The sequence below is a fragment of the Gopherus evgoodei genome, chromosome 2, assembly GCF_007399415.2.
Source record: "Gopherus evgoodei ecotype Sinaloan lineage chromosome 2, rGopEvg1_v1.p, whole genome shotgun sequence".
Taxonomy (NCBI): Eukaryota; Metazoa; Chordata; order Testudines; family Testudinidae; genus Gopherus; species Gopherus evgoodei.
Window position 1 is genome coordinate 118,482,575 of NC_044323.1, and position 17,435 is coordinate 118,500,009.

Sequence of the window (17,435 nt, forward strand, 5' to 3'; positions counted from 1 at the left end):
ATTTTAATGAAGTTCCTCTACCTGTGGGTAAGACAGGCATGCGTGCAAAATGCAAACAGTGCAACAAAGCAATGCAAGGCCTGGTTCCTCAAATCAAACAACATCATGAGAAGTGTTCCTTCTCAGGAGGAAGCTATGTTGAAGATGATGAAAGAAACATGTCAGAACATGCAGGATCTTCAGGTGGTAAACTCTTCGATTTCATACTTCTTTCTTAAGGACTGCCTGTCTTCCTTCTGGACTATTCTGAATTCTCATGTTTGAGCAAAAAATATAGTTGTTACTCTATGGTACTATGATTTTAGATGCAGTTATGATAAAAATAAATAGCTGAAATGGGCAGATCTTCCTTTTACAATTTCACCTTTAAAATAGTACTGCGTGTCAGTGAATGCAATGAGTAATACAAAATGAGCAGTATGGTAATAATAATTAAATAACTGCATTGACTTATTTTGTTTAGGAGAATCCATTCTTAACATACAGGATTCTGAAGACTATCCACCTTCAAGATCACCATCATTTTCTAGAGTTTCAGTGTTATCTGCCAACGATAGTATTTCACATAGCCACAGTATATCACCTGTAGCAAAAAGAAAAAAAAATCTCCATCATCCAGAAACCATAAATAAATTTGGGCTTAGAACCAGCAGATTACAAAAAGAGGCAATTGATGAAAAAAATTGCCTGATTTTTTATGCAACAAACTCTCCTTTCCGTATGATTGAGAACCCACATTTCATTAACATGATTCCGCAGATGTCACAGGAAAATTGTTGGATAAAGTGTATGAAAGAGAAATTGAGCAGTGTGCAAAAGGTCTAGAGGGTAAAATTGTTAACCTAAGTCTTGATGGGTGGAGCAATGTCCACAATGATCCTGTTGTATGTGCTTGTGAGACAACAGAAGGAGGGAAGGCTTCCCTACAGAAACAACTGATACATCAGAAAATACACACAGCAGAATACTTACAAGAAGTAGCAGTAAAAGCTATAATGAACTGTGAAAAAAAATTCACATTTCTAGTATGCAGCTTGGTCACAGACAATGCTGCAACTGTATCCAATATGAGAAGAAATTATTTAGAAGAGAGTGAAGAGAGTCCCAAGCTAATAACATAAGGTTGCAGTGCTCATTTGATACACCTCCTTCCAGAAATAAAGGCTAATGTTGTTGTAATTGCAAAATACTTCCGTAACCACCACTATGCAGCAGCTGTTCTGAAAAATGGGAGGAATCAAGCTAACTCTCGCACAAGACGTGCGATGGAACTCAGTAGTGGACTGTTTTGAGCACTATATCAAGAACTGGCCTAATCTGATGACAGTTTGTGAACAAAATCATGAAAAAATAGATGGCACTGTCACAGCCAAAGTTCTCAACATTGAGCTTAAGAGAAATGTTGAACACATGCTGAGTACCCTGAAGCCTATTTCTGTAGCCTTGAACAAAACGCAGGGAAATAGCTGTTTTATTGCTGATACTGTTGAAATCTGGAAGGAACTGAGAGAGATCTTAAAACAAGAAATATGCAATGACGGAGTTAAATTAAAAGCATTAAAAAGCCAGATGGGACAAGCACTATCTCCAGCTCATTTTCTTGCAAATATTCTCAATACTCGGTACCAGGGTCAAACCTTAACTGCTGAAGAAGAAGAGTTGGCTATGACATGGACACCCAGCAATCATCCCTCCATAAAGCCAACTATAATAAACTTCAGAGTTAAGGGTGAACCATTCAATAAATATACCTTTGCTGATGATGTTTTAAAGAAAGTTACACCAGTGAACTGGTGGAAGTCACTTAAGCACTTGGATTCAGAGACTGTTGAAGTGATAATCTCACTTTTAACAGCTGTAACTTCTGCCGGTGTAGAAAGAATATTTTCATCCTTTGGACTAATTCATTCCAAACTGAGAAATTGTTTGGGACCTGAAAAAGCAGGGAAGCTTGTTTTTCTTTTCCAGACTATGAACAAACAGGAAAATTAAGGTGAAGACAACTTTAGCTGCAGAAGCCAATATTTTAAGTTTCTCATGTTGACCTGTATGACATAGTCTATTTAATTTTTGCTTTTTTTTAAAAAAAAATTCATTTAACTATTTTAGTTAAAAACAATTTTAACAAAAACAAACCTGATTTTTAAAAAATTGAATGTTTAACTAAATTCAAAAAATTCTTATGCTTGTTTTGTTAAAATGTTATGTTTGCCATTGAAGAAAAAAAATCCAGAATACGTAATGTTGTTGTTTTAGTTAAATAAAACAATGTAAATATCTGTCTGGTGATGTTCTCCATCTAATTCAGCAAGGCAAGAAAATCCTCCAAATATTAATGATTAACCTGTGGAATTGGAGATAGTTCACCTCCCAATGACTTCATAAATATCTTTCAGTTAACTTTGGGAAATGAAATAACCATTCATTTTCAAATATAGCTGTAAAACTAATCTGAAAAGATTTCAAAATAAATCACTTTTCAAATGCATAGTGTGTACCTTCTAAGAATAAAACTTACATCTATCTCTGAGTTGTGAGGAATATGTATTAAGGTTATAACAACCAACAAGAATGCACTTTTATGTAGAAATCCATGATTAAATTGAGTCTTCCTTACTTGTGATTTAAATAAAACCCACCCTGCTATGTATATCATTGTGTATGAAGTCATGAGATTTTGCTATATTGTTATTGAAATATGTTATGAGTTTGGGAGATGCCCACTGCCAGTTTGCCAATGACAACTAAAGGAGGTGAGCCATAACCAAACAGGCATTAAGGGACCATCATGACCTACTGACCAGCAACAAGAATGCTAGAAAGTAAGTCTGAACTAAGGAAACTGGTCCCATGCTGAGAAGGAAATTCAGCCTATGTATTAAGAACTGTAATACGACTACAACATCCAATGGGGTGAGAAAAGCTGTTTGATTCAAATCTTGCTTAGTCTGATAAAGTTTAGAATTTAGACTGCAACTGTGCTTTTATTTCTTTTGGAACAATCTTTGTCCTATATGCCTACTGCTTATAAACACTTGAACTTGTTTCCCTCTGTATAGTTCATGAGTGGCTTGCACGGCATTCACTTAACTTATATGGGTTCTTGCATGCTGATGGCTAAGTGTTAACAGCACCTGGAGAGATTTGCTACTGTCACTAGTCAAGAATTATGAGACACAGCCCAGGCCAGAGAGTTAAGTGGACATGGCAATCCCAATACATGACTGTACCCGGAGGACCCCTCACACTAGGAGACAACACAAACACAGGAGATGGGGAGTGGTCCCCCATTCCCCCACTACTGCAAGGCCACGCTACGAGGAATATGGCTTGCCATCCCCACCCCCTTTGAGCAAGGGAAGAAGTGGAGGCGTTTTCTTAAAAGCCATCGAAGTGGCACCCATATAAGCTGTCACTCGCTGCAGATTGTGCAGAACTTCCTATGACACATTTTCATCAGCAGCATCAAGGGTTCAACTGTCGTCGGGCATCCGAAATAGCCAGGCTGAGTCAGGCTGGCCGCCCCCCCACAGACACCGCTGACCACAGGCGATCTCAGGTGAGGGGGGAGCGCGAGACAGCGGCCCCCCGGGGCTCATCGCCTCTTCCCGCCTTAGCTACAGGCCCCGCGGGGGTCCCGGGGCAGCGCGCCAGGACCCGCAGCAGCTGCCTAATCGCTGCCGCGCTCCCGACCCGAGCTCCGCGCGCGGCAGGAGGCGAGCCCGGCCCCGCTCTCCCAACGGCCGCTCGGGGGCGCGAGCACTGAGACGGCCCAGGCCGGGGCGGCTTCCCCTGTTCACAGCGCGGGCGACTGGGGGGGGGGGACGGTGCCCATCCCGCCCGGGCGCTTCCTCAGCCTCTCCCGAACGGCGCGTCTGCCGCCGAGCCTCCCGCACTCACCCCGCGCCCCCTCTCCGGCTCCTCGGGCCGTCCCCGCCGCCACCGCCTTGAGCGAGAGAACCCCAAGGCGCATGCGCCCCGGCCCCTGCGTGCTGCGTGAGGGGGTCGGGTCTGGGGATGTGGGGTGGAAGCTCCGGACCGGAGTCGCCCTGCGGGGGGAATCGGATCCTCTCCTCGCGCTGCGCCCGTTGCCGGGATTCAGCACCGCCTGTCCGGCGTGTTTGTGGCGCTTTCCTTAAAAGTCCGGCTCCGAGCGAGGAGACCCCCCGCCCCCGCCCCCGCCTGCTGGCAGCCCGGGCTGCTCTAGCGCCGGTGGCTGCAGAGCAAACGCTGAACGTGCGAACCCCAAACACGCACAAGCCGCGCGGCGGATGAAAAGAACCCCGCGTGGAGCATGTTTAATACATGGTTTTTTAGCAGGTCTCGCAATTTTGGGATGTCGCCTTCGTGGTTTTTGAATGCTTGGGGTTGGCAATACTGGTTATGAGCAACTGGAAATGGATTGGATCGGGCACACTCCAGCAACCTGAACTATAGCGGTTACAGCGCACTTCAGCCAATAAATTGTTTCAATTCTGGTGCAGGGTTTTTATATGATTTTATGTTGGCTAGTCTGCATCTGATCAAAAATACGTGAATGTGGTTTGGAAACTGTTACTTTTGTTGGCATTCATTGGGCTTTCATTAGATTACAGTTTGCCGTTGGTTCTGAATTCTATATAAATAAGAGATTTTGGCACAAAATCTTTATTTTTAAATTATTTTATGGTGCCAGTTTTTCTTTATGATGTATAAAATGTTTGGAGTTTTGTCATTATTGTAATTATCCTTGCTGCAGTTATTTTCCTGCTTGTTTTTAACCGTAGCCATATCCTATATTTAAGATAGGGCCTTGCCTACACTAGACAGTTTTGTCAATAAAAGTCAAGTTTTCTTGACAAAACAATGAAGGTGTACACACAACAATGGTCCTCCCACTGATGTAATTCTTTTGCTACACCAACAAAATAAAACCACTTTGGCAAGCGGCACAGAGCTTTTTGCAACAAAGTTAGAGCTACACAGTGCCAGTGTAGACACTGTGTTTGCTTATGTCGCCTCCAGGAGGTGTCCCACAGTGCCCATCATGACCACTCTGTTAAGCATCAGAGGGGTAGCCATGTTAGTCTGGATCTGTAAAAGCAGCGAATAATCCTGTGGCACCTTATAGACTAACAGACATTTTGGAGCATGAGCTTTCGTGGGTGAATACCCACTTTGTTGGATGCATGTAGTGGAAATTTCCAGGGGCAGGTATATATATGCAAGCAAGAAGCAAGCTAGAGATAACGAGGTTAGTTCAATCAAGGAGGATGAGGCCCTGTTCTAGCAATTGAAGTGTGAAAACCAAGGGAGGAGAAACTGGTTTTGTAGTTGGCAAGCCATTCACAGTCTTTGTTTAATCCTGAGCTGATGGTGTCAAATTTGCAGATGAACTGAAGCTCAGCAGTTTCTCTTTGAAGTCTGGTCCTGAAGTTTTTTTGCTGCAGCATGGCCACCTTAAGCTCTGCTATTGTGTGGCCAGGGAGGTTGAAGTGTTCTCCTACAGGTTTTTGTATATTGCCATTCCTAATATCTGATTTGTGTCCATTTATCCTTTTCTGTAGAGACTGTCCAGTTTGGCCGATATACATAGCAGAGGGGCATTGCTGGCCTATGATGGCGTATATTACATTGGTGGACGTGCAGGTGAATGAACCGGTGATGGTGCGGCTGATCTGGGTAGGTCCTGTAATGGTGTCGCTGGTGTAGATATGGGGGCAGAGTTGGCATCGAGGTTTGTTGCATGGATTGGTTCCTGAGCTAGAGTTACTATGGTGCTGTGTGCAGTTACTGGTGAGAATCTGCTTCAGGTTGGCAGGTTATCTGTGGGCGAGGACTGGCCTGCCACCCAAGGCCTGCGAAAGTGTGGGATCATTGTCCAGGATGGGTTGTAGATCCCTGATGATGCATTGGAGGGGTTTTAGCTGGGGACTGTATGTGATGGCCCGTGGAGTCCTGTTGGTTTCTTTCTTGGGTTTGTCTTGCAGTAGAAGGCTTCTGGGTACATGTCTGGCTCTGTTGATCTGTTTCTTTATTTCCTTGTGCGGGTATTGTAGTTTTGAGAATGCTTGGTGGAGATCTTGTAGGTGTTGGTCTCTGTCTGAGGGGTTAGAGCAGATGCGATTGTACCTCAGTGCTTGGCTGTAGACAATGGATCGTGTGGTGTGCCCGGGATGGAAGCTGGAGGCATGAAGGTAGGCATAGCGGTCAGTAGGTTTTCGGTATAGGGTGGTGTTAATGTGACCATCACTTATTTGCACCGTGGTGTCTAGGAAATGGACCTCCTGTGTAGATTGGTCCAGGCTGAGGTTGATGGTGGGGTGGAAGCTGTTGAAATCGTGGTGGAATTTTTCCAGAATCTCCTTCCTGTTAAGCAGTTTCTACTCTGCTGCCCTGCATCCAGGTACACAGATAGGCGCTCCTACCCTTTTAAAGCCCTGGGAATTTTTGAAATTCCACTTCCTGAATGCTTAGTGTGCACAGGTCACATCACATCTTCTCAGTTGACCATGCTGACTTTCTGCAGCAAATAGGCTTCCGCATAGAGTACACCAGAAATCTGGATCTGTTGGGTGTGGGGAGAGGACAGTGTGTTAGGGTTTACTTCCCACTCTAAATTTTAAGGTACAAATGTGGAGACCTGCATGAAAGACCCCCTAAGCTTATTTTTACCAGTTTAGGTTAAAAACTTATTCAAGGCACAATTATTATTATTATTATTTTTTATATATTTTTTTTTTTTGGCCCTTGGATGGTATGTTGCCACCACCAAGTGAGTTAGAAAAAGATTTAGGAAAAGGACTACCTAGAGTTCCTGTTTCCCCAAAATATCCCCCCAAGCCCATACACCCCCTTTCCTGGGGAGGCTTGAGAGTAACCAAGGTCAGCACAGACCAGACCCTTGGGTTTTTAGGACACTTTCTTTGCAGAGCTGCTTTCTTTCTTCCGCATTGTAGGAAACTTTGCCATGCCAATCTTCTCCCCTTATTGGTCTTTAGTCAGGTGCCAACCAGGTTATTTGAGCTTCTTAACCCTTTACAGGTGTAAGCAGAATCAGGATGAGCTCTACCCTGACATCTGGTGGTGAATTATGGGGAGTGTGGAAAGGAATTTCAGGTATTTGCATTTGCACACCCACCCCGCTTAGCATAGCCCACGGCAGCCTGGGATGGTTATTTTAACAGCTCTGGGATCCCCAATTTCTTTGTTATTGGGGCAGGAGGAATATAGTGTTGTCACCCTAATTATGTGAATGAGGAACTATGAGACTGCTTTATGACAGAGAGTCTCACCATCAATTAAGTAGCACTCGCTAGACAAGGGACATGGGTGCCAAAACCCAGTGAATGGAGAGAGGTTGGGGGACTGGTGTGTGTATCTGATGGTATGGGCCCCCTTTGAAGGCTTGGAACACTAATTGCATCTCCTCTTCTCTCCACTGTTGAAGAGCAGAGCTAATTTTGATTCCATTAGGAGCTTACCTAGAGGCTGCTGAGCTGAATTCACTTTGGGCCAATGATACACTGGCACTGGGGGCCCCCCTACTACAAGCTGAAATCACTAAAAGAGCTAAACTTACTGAGCTGAGATCACTGAGTGCTGTGTTAACTAGTGGGGGAGCCTGAAGATCTATTGCTAAGTGGCTGGCAGAGCAGAGCAGTTTGCAGCACAGTTGGAGCGACGAAGTGGAGTGGAGTGGTTTGCAGGGGCGGGAGGAGTGGCACAGCTGGTGGAGTGAAGCCAGTCGTGGTAAAGGCTGCAGCAGAACTCCACGGAGAGGTGGAGCTGTTAGCCCCCGGCCCATATAAGGTGCCTCTTAACCCCCTGTGTGGCCCCCCAATTTCTACCCAGGCTGGAGAGGGTGAAACTCTGCAGAGAAACTTTTGAACTCTGGGGCCGCACTGATCAGAGATAGAGACTTTTCGGTTGCTGGACTTGGGGTGATTGGACTTAAGACCCTAAGGGGAAAATGACATTGCCAAAACTTATTTGGTGGATCTTTTTCTCATGGTTTATGTTATGAATCCTGTAGTAGTGTTTCCCCAATATGATGCCACATTGTTTCCCTTCTTTATTAAAAGGATTTTACTACACTCAGACTCTGTGCTTGCGAGAGGGGAAGCATTGCCTCCTAGAGGTGCCTGGGGGTGGTATGTAATTGTCCCAGGTTACTGACTGGGGGCTCGAGCTGGTTTTACATTGCGTTATTGAAATGGAACCCCTGGATACTGAACCCGGCCCTTGTTGCTGCCAACTCAGAGGGGCAGAAGGATTACACAGGTAAAAGGATTTTGGTGCCTCTGGCCAGGAGGGATTTTATAGTATTGTATACAGGAAGGTTGTTACCCTTCCCTTTATAGTTATGACACCATATGACGCTACCCTTAGCTGTATGTTTATGACACAGTGCCTATCCAATTGTAGGAACTTTGACACCTACAAGCCGATTGCTCATGGCATGGATGAGAAGGGACATGAAAGGGATGCAGCAGTGCTGTGCTAAGATCACAGAGCTGAGGCAGGTGTACCAGAAGACAAGGGAAGCCAACCATCACTCTGGTGTGATACCAAAAACATGCTGCTTCTACAAGGAGCTGCATGATATGCTCAGCGATGACCCCACCTCCATTACCAAAAGCCCCATGGATACTTCAGGGGGACTGAAGGCAACAACCAGCAGTGTCAATCTCAAGGATGAAGTGGTGGACAGTGAGGTCAAGTTGGAGGAGGATGTAGGAAGGTGACAGGCTCATTTGGTGGCATGGCAAGCCAGGATCTCTTTTTGAGTCTGGAGGTGTCTAGCCAGTCCCAGCAGTCCATCTCTGGCATGCCAGAAGCAGGAGAGGGGAGCTCCATTAAGTACTCATTTTGCTTTGATACTGCATGGTTACATGAGGTAGAGGTATCCTTTACTTTGTTGCATGGTGCACATGGAACAATGGATCTATATTAACAACACTAAGTAATGTTTGCATCTGCTTCGCATTTCTCTGTGCAGCTACGCATTGGGGGCCCAGCGGAAAAGTTTATTAATGTACACCAAGATCTCCCAGGAATTCTGCATAGAAATCTCTAGGAAACTTTCTTGAAAATAGTCTGCAATCCTCTGCCAAAGGTTCCTTCACAGAGCTGCTTGCTTTCTTCCCCATTGTAGGAAACTTTGCCATGCCAATCGGCAATTACTTCTGGAGGAACCAAAGCAGCATATGGGCGAGCAGCATACAGACCTGATCTGAAGCCACACACATGCAGGAAATGCATCCTTGGATCTTCAGTTACCCTCAGTAGTGTGATTTCAAGTTTGATCACTGCCACCTGTGGAAAATGGTGCTAGTATTCAGAATAATGTCCCCAGGTGCTTATATTGATCCCCTTCTCAAATCATCGAGACCCTTGGTCCCATTTTGCAATCCCCACTCCCAGTCCCCTCAGGCCAAACTAACTGTGTTTAGTGCTCTGGCCATGCTGCATGCTTGCCAAGGGAAAGTGAGAAAGAGGTGCATAACTTTTATGATTCAAGACTGAATGCGCACACAATTCTGATTCTGTATATTGTTTCTTTTGCTTCTGCAGATGTGCCCTGGAGGGCCAGTTCCTACCTGCTGGTGGAGTGCCTCCGTCAGATAAGGAGGCAATTGAGGAGGAGTAAGGAGGACATGTTTCATAAATTGCTGCATTCTTCAGATCAGGCCAAAAGCGAGCACAGAGTGTGGAGAGAGACCATAAACGAGAAACTAGAAATGGATAGCCAGGAGAGGAGACAGGCTCAGGAGCAGGTTAATAAAGCTTATGCAGGGCCAAACAGAGATGCTGTGGTTCCTGACTGTGCTGCAGGCAGAACACGTAAGCGCACAACTCCTCCTGCAGCCCATACAGAACTGCCTTCCTTGCCTCCCTCCCCTATTCCTCTCATGCTCCTAGCCCTTGCAGTACTCCTTGCACTCCATCTTTAGGGACATTTTCTATAATGACAGCTGGACTGACATGCAGCTGTGAGATCCCTGTGTGCCTTGTAAGAAATGTTCATCTGTGTATTGCTGTTTAATAAAAATGTTGACTTACAAAGACAATGATTCTTTGTTTGTGACCTGCAGAGGTGGATGAAACAGAAATTCATACACAGTGGCAATTGGCATATTTGCAGGTACAGTTAATGCTCAGGCAGGAATTATTACAGGGGCCATCCAAGGTGGCAAGTAAATAATGCCTGGCTCAGTTCATTACAGAAAGACTAATTACTGGGGCTCATTATCAAAATGCTGCTTCATATAACACCCCATTCAGCCCCTCTAATAGCCCTGGTGTCTGGCTGCTCAAAATCAGCTACCAGGCTATCTACCTAAATGAGCCATACCTGGGGAAACTTTTCCTCTTTTACCCACAAATATTATGCACAGCACAACAGGCTGCTATGACCAAGGGAATATTTTCCTCACTGAGGTCTAATCTGCCAAAAAGGCAACGCCGGTGACCCTTTAATCTTCCAAATGCACATTCTGTGGTCATTCTGCACCTGCTGAGCCTGTTGTTGAAGTGCTCCTTGCTGCTGTCAAGGTTTCTGGTGTATGACGTCATGAGCCACAGGAGTAAGGGATTGGTGGGGATCTCCCAGGATCACTATGGGCATTTCCACTTCTGGTCTGGAAAGAAAGTCCCTGAATGCAGCTTTTTATACAAGCCAATGTTCCTAAAGATGCATGTGTCATGCACCTTCCCTGACCATCACATTGATGTCAGTGAAACGACCTTGGTGATCCACCAGCACCTGCGATGTCATAGAGAAATAGCCTTTTCTGTTGATGTACTCCATCACAAGATGGTCTGGGGCCAAAATTGAGATATGTGTGACATTCATCACCCCAACCTCACCAAAGGCTTGTCCCTCACCAAAGGATCTTACGTAAATTAAGTTGGCATGGGATAAGAGGAAAGGTTCTTTCATGGATTGAGAACTGGTTAAAAGACGGAACAAAGGAAAGGAATAAATAGTAAATTTTCAGAATGGAGAGGGGTAACTAGTGGTGTTCCCCAAGGGTCAGTCCTAGGACCAATCCTATTCAATTTATTCATAAATGATCTGGACAAAGGGGTAAACAGTGAGGTGGCAAAGTTTGCAGATGATACTAAACTGCTCAAGATAGTTAAGACCAAAGCAGACTGTGAAGAACTTCAGAAAGATCTCACAAAACTAAGTGATTGGGCAACAAAATGGCAAATGAAATTTAATGTAGATAAATGTAAAGTAATGCACATTGGAAAAAATATTCAACTATACATACAATATGATGGGGGGTAATTTAGCTACAACTGATCAGGAAAGAGATCTTGGAGTCATCGTGGATAGTTCTCTGAAGACATCTATGCAGTGTGCAGCGAATAAGGAAAAGTTATTTACTTGTTCCTGTAATATAAGAACTAGGGGCCACCAAATGAAATTAATGGGCACCAAGTTTAAAACAAATAAAAGGCAGTTCTTCACACAGCTCACAGTTAACCTGTGGAACTCCTTGCCTGCGGAGGTTGTGACGGCTAGGACTATATCAGGGTTTAAAAGAGAACTAGATAAATTCATGGAGATTAAGTCCATTAATGGCTATTAGCCAGGATGGGTAAGGAATGGTGTCCCTAGCCTCTGTTTATCAGAGGGTGGAGATGGATGGCAGGAGAGAGATCACTTGATCATTACCTGTTAGGTTCACTCCTTCTGGGGTATCTGGCATTGGCCACTGTCGGTAGACAGGATACTGGGCTGGTGGATGGACCTTTGGTCTAACCCAGTATGGCCATTCTTATGTTATTGAAATCTTACTGCTGCAAAGCTATCCACTATTTCCTGCACATTTCTTAGAATCACATTCCTTTACAGCAGGAGGTGATTAATGGCCTGGTACACTTGCATCACCACAACCCCCACCAGTAGCAGTCTGAGAGTTGCCATCTTCCACAAAGTGATTGCCACTCACTTTTGTACTGTTAGGGCTGTCTCATTTTGGTGTACTTGTGCTACAGAGCAAGGGCAAACTCTGCACACAGTTCAAGTGTAAGTAGGGGAATGGTCCTGCTATTGTGGGGAACTTTCCTGGCTTATACACTATCCCGGTGTAGTGGGCTAGTGTAAGAATCTGAGTCCTTGCTCCCACTCTCTTTCCCCAGAGTTTGAGTGCAGGACCTGTAGATCTACCGTATAGACCACCTCCAGTTTAGCCATAGGAGCAATGGCTGGTGAATTGATGTTATCCAGCCATAGAGGAAGACACAGCACACACTTTGCCAGTGGGATACACAACTCTGTGAGACACTAGAGGAATGTTGGCTGTTAGGATTCCTGGGTTATGCTCATGACTCTGGGTGCAAAGTGTGGTCTAGTGGTTAGAGACAGCATAGTTAAGTACATAGATTGGACCATTCCTTCTGAAAGGCAGCATGATACAGTAGCTGAGACTTAGCTTTTTCATATCAGAAATCTGGGCTCTATCTCCTGCTCTATCGGTACTGACTGTTTCCAATCTCCCAGTTACCTGAGTGATTAAATGGCCTGACCTCGAGGACTTCCCTTCCGCTTTTCTGGGTGGCAGAACCCTCATAACCCAACAAGGCTAGGCCCAGGATTCCTGTGGGGCTTGATTCCCAACCTTGTCATGGTCACTTAGGGCAGGGGCTTGGGTGTCCCCACTACGGGGTGCTCTCTCTGCACTGGACACTTTCTTGACTCACTGTTTATTACATACAGTTCAAAGCAAATACACTTTATTAAACAGCAATCAATTAAAAAAGTAAAGAGAAGGTTAAAGGAAAACACATAACCCGGTTCTGTGGGACATCACAACCAGCGTCTGTGGAATGTAAGGGAAGTTCAGTCCGTTCCTCACAAGTCCCAGGCCTCCTTCTCAGGCCCTGGCTGTGCTGCAGGGATGCTCTGGGTCAGACACTTGCTCTGGTGGTGGCCTCAGGCTCTAGGTGGCAGAACCCTTCTTCCAGGGTCAGCCCCCCCGTCGGGCTTATGATTCCCCTCTTGTCTGGGGGCGTCTCCCTGTGCTGGACCTGCTGCCCAGGGTGCTGCTCACTCTCTCCAGCTGCTCACCACACCCGGCTCCAGACTGCTCCAACTCCACCACTCTGCCTCAGTTCCAGCTCCACTCTGCTCCAGCTCCAGCCTGCCTTAGCACTGCTGTTGCTGCTGCTTTGCCTCCAGCTCTCTAGGTTGCTTTTCTGGCCCCTCTGGCTCTGGTTGCTGCTGTTTTCCTCCCAGCACAGGTCTGCTCTCTGGGCTGCTGCTGTCACTCTGCTCCGTAGCTCAGCACAGGCTCCTTCTCTCTCCTTAGCTCAGCTCCATTCTGTTCCAGGCAGCTCTCCAGCTCACATAGAGGACAGGAACCCCCTGGCCTCCTGACTCCCTCATAGCCTGCCCGCTCTGTCAGTCAGGCTGACATGGAGCATTGGCCTCTCCCCATTGCCCCTGAGGGACTGTCAGTCTCAGGGTCCTGATTTCCCATTGACCTTCCCCCTTTCTTTTGGTACTGGGAGCTTCCCAACCATAAAAAACCCACTGAGTTTTAGTAAGGGGCCAACAGTTCCCTTACACAAGGAAGGTGGCTTTGTGCATAGGAAAGTTCTGCAGCCGCTGCTTGTCATCCCGTACTGGCATCATAAGCTGATCCCATCACTCAGTGCTTGTTTCCTGAGCCCAATACTAACGGTCCACCATGTGCATCTGTTTTGTGAATGTCAACATCAATCTTGAATTGTTTCTTTCCATGGCACACTGCAGGGCACAGGCAGCACTGATTCCTGTTCAGATTCACAGGTCATGAAATACTGCAGGATCAGCTGTGTTGTGTTCATAACGCTTATCACAAGACTGGCTAGCAGTGCAAGATCCATGCTTTCAGGCAGAGATGGCGGGCACACAGTTTTCAGGAGCAGTTGAAAAATGGTGTGAAACACAGTTAGAAGCCCATGGAGTTATGGGATGGAGAAAACTGCATCATGGGGGTTATAATCCTCGCCCCGTGATTCACTGCGATCCATTCCCAGAACTCCTATCTGGAGAAGATGGTGATTTGTACAGTGGGATAGCTACCCACAGTGCACTGCTTTCTCTGTTGGTGCTAGAGCACCAACAACGGATGCACTCTGGTGCCACAAAGAGTGTTGTGTTAACATGCACAAGTGATATAATTACAACTTTTTTTTTTAATCATCGACGTAACTTAAGTCAACTTAACTCTGAAGTGTAAACATGGCCTCCGTCTGATCTTCCATGAGTTTGTTCGAGAATGAGTTTGTGAGTCTCAGATGATGTAGATGTTGAGCTCTTAGACCTTAATTGAAAGTGGGGAATCTTTAACAAAGGTTTTCTTTCTCCCAACGTTAAGGGCTTGTCTAGACACAAATTGGCACCATTTTAGACCAAATCAAACCTGTATATGGACATGCTAAACTGCTATAAACCAGATTTAAATCCCTTTAAGAATATCCACCAAAATTGCACCAAGTTAGCAAAATTAGGTCATGGCTACACTTGCAGATGTAGAGCGCTTTGAGTTAAACCAGCCTTCATAGAATGCAGTGGGGAAAGCGCTGCCATCTGTCCACACTGACTGCTTCAAGCACACTGGAATGGCCACATTTGCGGCACTTGCAGTGACTTTGGGAGTGGTGCATTATGGGCAGCTATCCCAGCATGCAAGTGACTGCAAAGTGCTTTTAAAATGGGAGGGGGTGGAATGTGACAGGGAGCGTGTTGTGTGTATGTGGGGGAGAGAGAGTGGGTTTTTGGGAGGCTGAGAGCATGTCAGCATGCTGTCTTGTAAGTTCAGACAGCAGCAGACCTCTCTCCCACCTCTCTCTCACACACACAGCATTCCACGGTAACAGCTTGCATGCCAGCTTTCAGAAACAGAGCTTTGAAAAGGAATTTCCACATTCCTACAGGAGTTCAAAACAATGACAAGAGTGTCCACTTGACTTAAGGGGATTATAGGGCATTTCTGGTGGCTGATCAGAGTGCAGTAATGCAACATCTCATTCACACTGGCGACTGGACATTGTAGCCAAGGCACAGCAAACGTTATTCCTCTCACCGAGGTGGAGTACCAGCAGCGCTGTAGTCACAGAGTCAGAGCGCTTTACGTGCCTTGACAGTGTGGATAGGAAGTGAGCTAGTGTGCCCAGAGCTCCTTTATTGCGTTGTAACTCGCAAGTGTAGCTGAGCCCTTAGGTTAAAATCACATCTTCAGTTAAACCATTGAAACTTGTGTGTAGAAGTTAAATAGATGTTAATGTGGCAGATGTGAGTCCTGGGAGGTGTAAGGAGTTCAAAAGACTATATTGAGATGCGCCAGACAGGCATGGACTTTTGGGATGATAAGTGTTAAGTAGAGGAATCCGTAGGGAGTGGTTAATGAAAATGTTACAACTCTGGTTATACAAAAAGCAGCCTTTTGAAGCTATGCGTTGAGGAGAGAGCCATTAACTGGTGATTACCTGTTCCTAGAAGCTGGACATCAAAGGCCTGAGCTGAATAAAGAAACAGCTGAATTGTCCAAATGGGGTTCATGTTCAGTTAAAAACTTGCACACACTTGTAGCCAAGAGAGCACAGCCAGTAGTGAGTTTGAAAGACTGACTCCTAATTGTGATGAGTGTTCTGAGACTGATGAGTCATCTCTGGGCCTGAATGTTCAGAGCCCTGATAAGTTTTCTGAGGTAATCACCTGTGATTCCTAAAATAGGGCCATGCTAATTATCCAAGGTCCAGCTGATCCACAAACAAGGGTCTAACCAGGTGACCTCAAGGGGAGAGTGCTAGTTGCCTGATAGTTCTGATAGAATGTTCTAGCCTGTGCCTGCCCTGTAATATGCATGAAATGGATCCAGATTGCATCTTGGCCAGCTGTCCAGATATCCTGATGCAATGAGAACTTGGGATACCTCTAGTATGCCTGTAATGATGCTGGTTCTGGTGGGACCTGACTGAGAGTGCCAATTCAGGACAAATTGCTTAAAGCAAGGCAGTTACAGCCCAAGACTGGGGTTTCTATGCACACCAAGGCAAACCAAACCAACCAACCAGAGAAGATTTCAGTTTTACCCCACTGGCTAACCACAAGTCACACGAGCAATTCCCATAGATACTCCAGTTTCCCAGTATCACCACCAGTGCCACTTGTTATGGGGATGAATGGTTATGAAAACCAACACCCCAGTAAAAGAAATAAGGTTCCCCTGCTCCCAAAGGACCAAGTCCCAGATCCAGGTCAATATACAAATCAGATCTTACCCACAAATAACCCTGTTGCCAATCCTTTAGAATCTAAAATCTAAAGGTTTATTCATAAAAGGAAAAAGATATAGATGAGAGCTAGAACTGGTAAAATGGAATCAATTACATATAGTAATGGCAAAGTTTCTGGTTCAGGCATGTAGCAGTGATAGAATAAACTGCAGGTTCAAATCAAGTCTCTGGAGTATATCCACAGCTGGGATGGGTCATCAGTCCTTTGTATAGAGCTTCCATTTGTAGTAAAGTCCCTCCAGAGGTAAGAAGCAGGATTGAAGACAAGATGGAGATGAGGGATCAGCCTTTTATAGTCTTTTCCAGATGTAAGAACATCTTTTTGTTCTTACTGTGGAAAATTACAGTAAAATGGAGTTTGGAGTCACATTGGCAAGTCCCTGCATACTTTGCTGAATCACAAGGTGTATCTGCCTTTCTCTCAATGGGTCAGTTGTATAGCTCATCGTCCTTAATGGGCCATCAAGCAAGCTATGCAGAGCGACACCAACTTGTCTGGGGTGTCACCCAGAAGCGTAGTACAAGTTTGAAATACAGGTAGTATAAAGCAATATTCATAACTTCAACTACAAAAATGATACACACATATAGACAGCATAATCATAACCAGCCAACCATAACCTCTCCATAGACCGCTTACACGACAACTTAACCTTTATGCAATATTTTCTGCAAATATATAATAGTGGTTGTAACAATTATATATACAGTTACAGATTATGTCAATAACATCACAACGCTATTAGAATGAGGATAGGTTTTTATTGTCTTCTCTGCATCTTCTCTGTATTGCTTTTATTCTGTGAATAAGAGCAGTTTGCTTTGTGAAGGCTGGTTGGTAATTGTAATAGCTCCTGGCGAAAGGTTAACCACTGGTGCTGGATGCTGGGGAAACCACAGTGAAGTGCATAGGGACTATAGGCCTAAATTCTCCCTCTGTAGAGAGAGCGACACGAGTGTTCTCTTCCCAAAAGGGGTAATGGCTGGGAGCTAGAAAACTTAAGAGGGTACCTTCAAGGAAGACCAGAAAGATGGTCGGGGGGGAGCAGTCAACACTGAAACTGAGACAGTTAACAAAAACAAATCATTCTAAACAGATTGACTAAAAACACTTCTTCTCCTTTAGCTTTCACTCTTCTTGTGATTTTGCTAGTTCT

General features: G+C 45.2%; 1 protein-coding gene and 1 long non-coding RNA gene across 3 annotated transcripts in view; one reads left to right on the forward strand and one right to left on the reverse strand.

Moving 5' to 3' along the window:
* The window catches only part of LOC115646103, a 69,499-nt gene extending 65,494 nt beyond the window's left edge, over nt 1-4,005 (reverse strand). Inside the window, exon 1 of one of the 2 annotated variants that reach the window (XM_030551596.1) lies at nt 3,901-4,005. The gene's annotated coding sequence lies outside the window, so the exon portion shown is untranslated. The remainder of the gene's footprint in view (nt 1-3,900) is intronic. The other variant, XM_030551594.1, reaches the window with a different exon arrangement.
* A 4,351-nt stretch (nt 4,006-8,356) lies between these two features.
* On the forward strand, nt 8,357-10,052 carry LOC115646104. The gene is made up of 2 exons (XR_003998936.1): nt 8,357-9,337; nt 9,556-10,052. It is a non-coding gene; the product is annotated as an uncharacterized LOC115646104 (long non-coding RNA).
* The last annotated feature ends 7,383 nt before the right edge of the window (nt 10,053-17,435 follow it).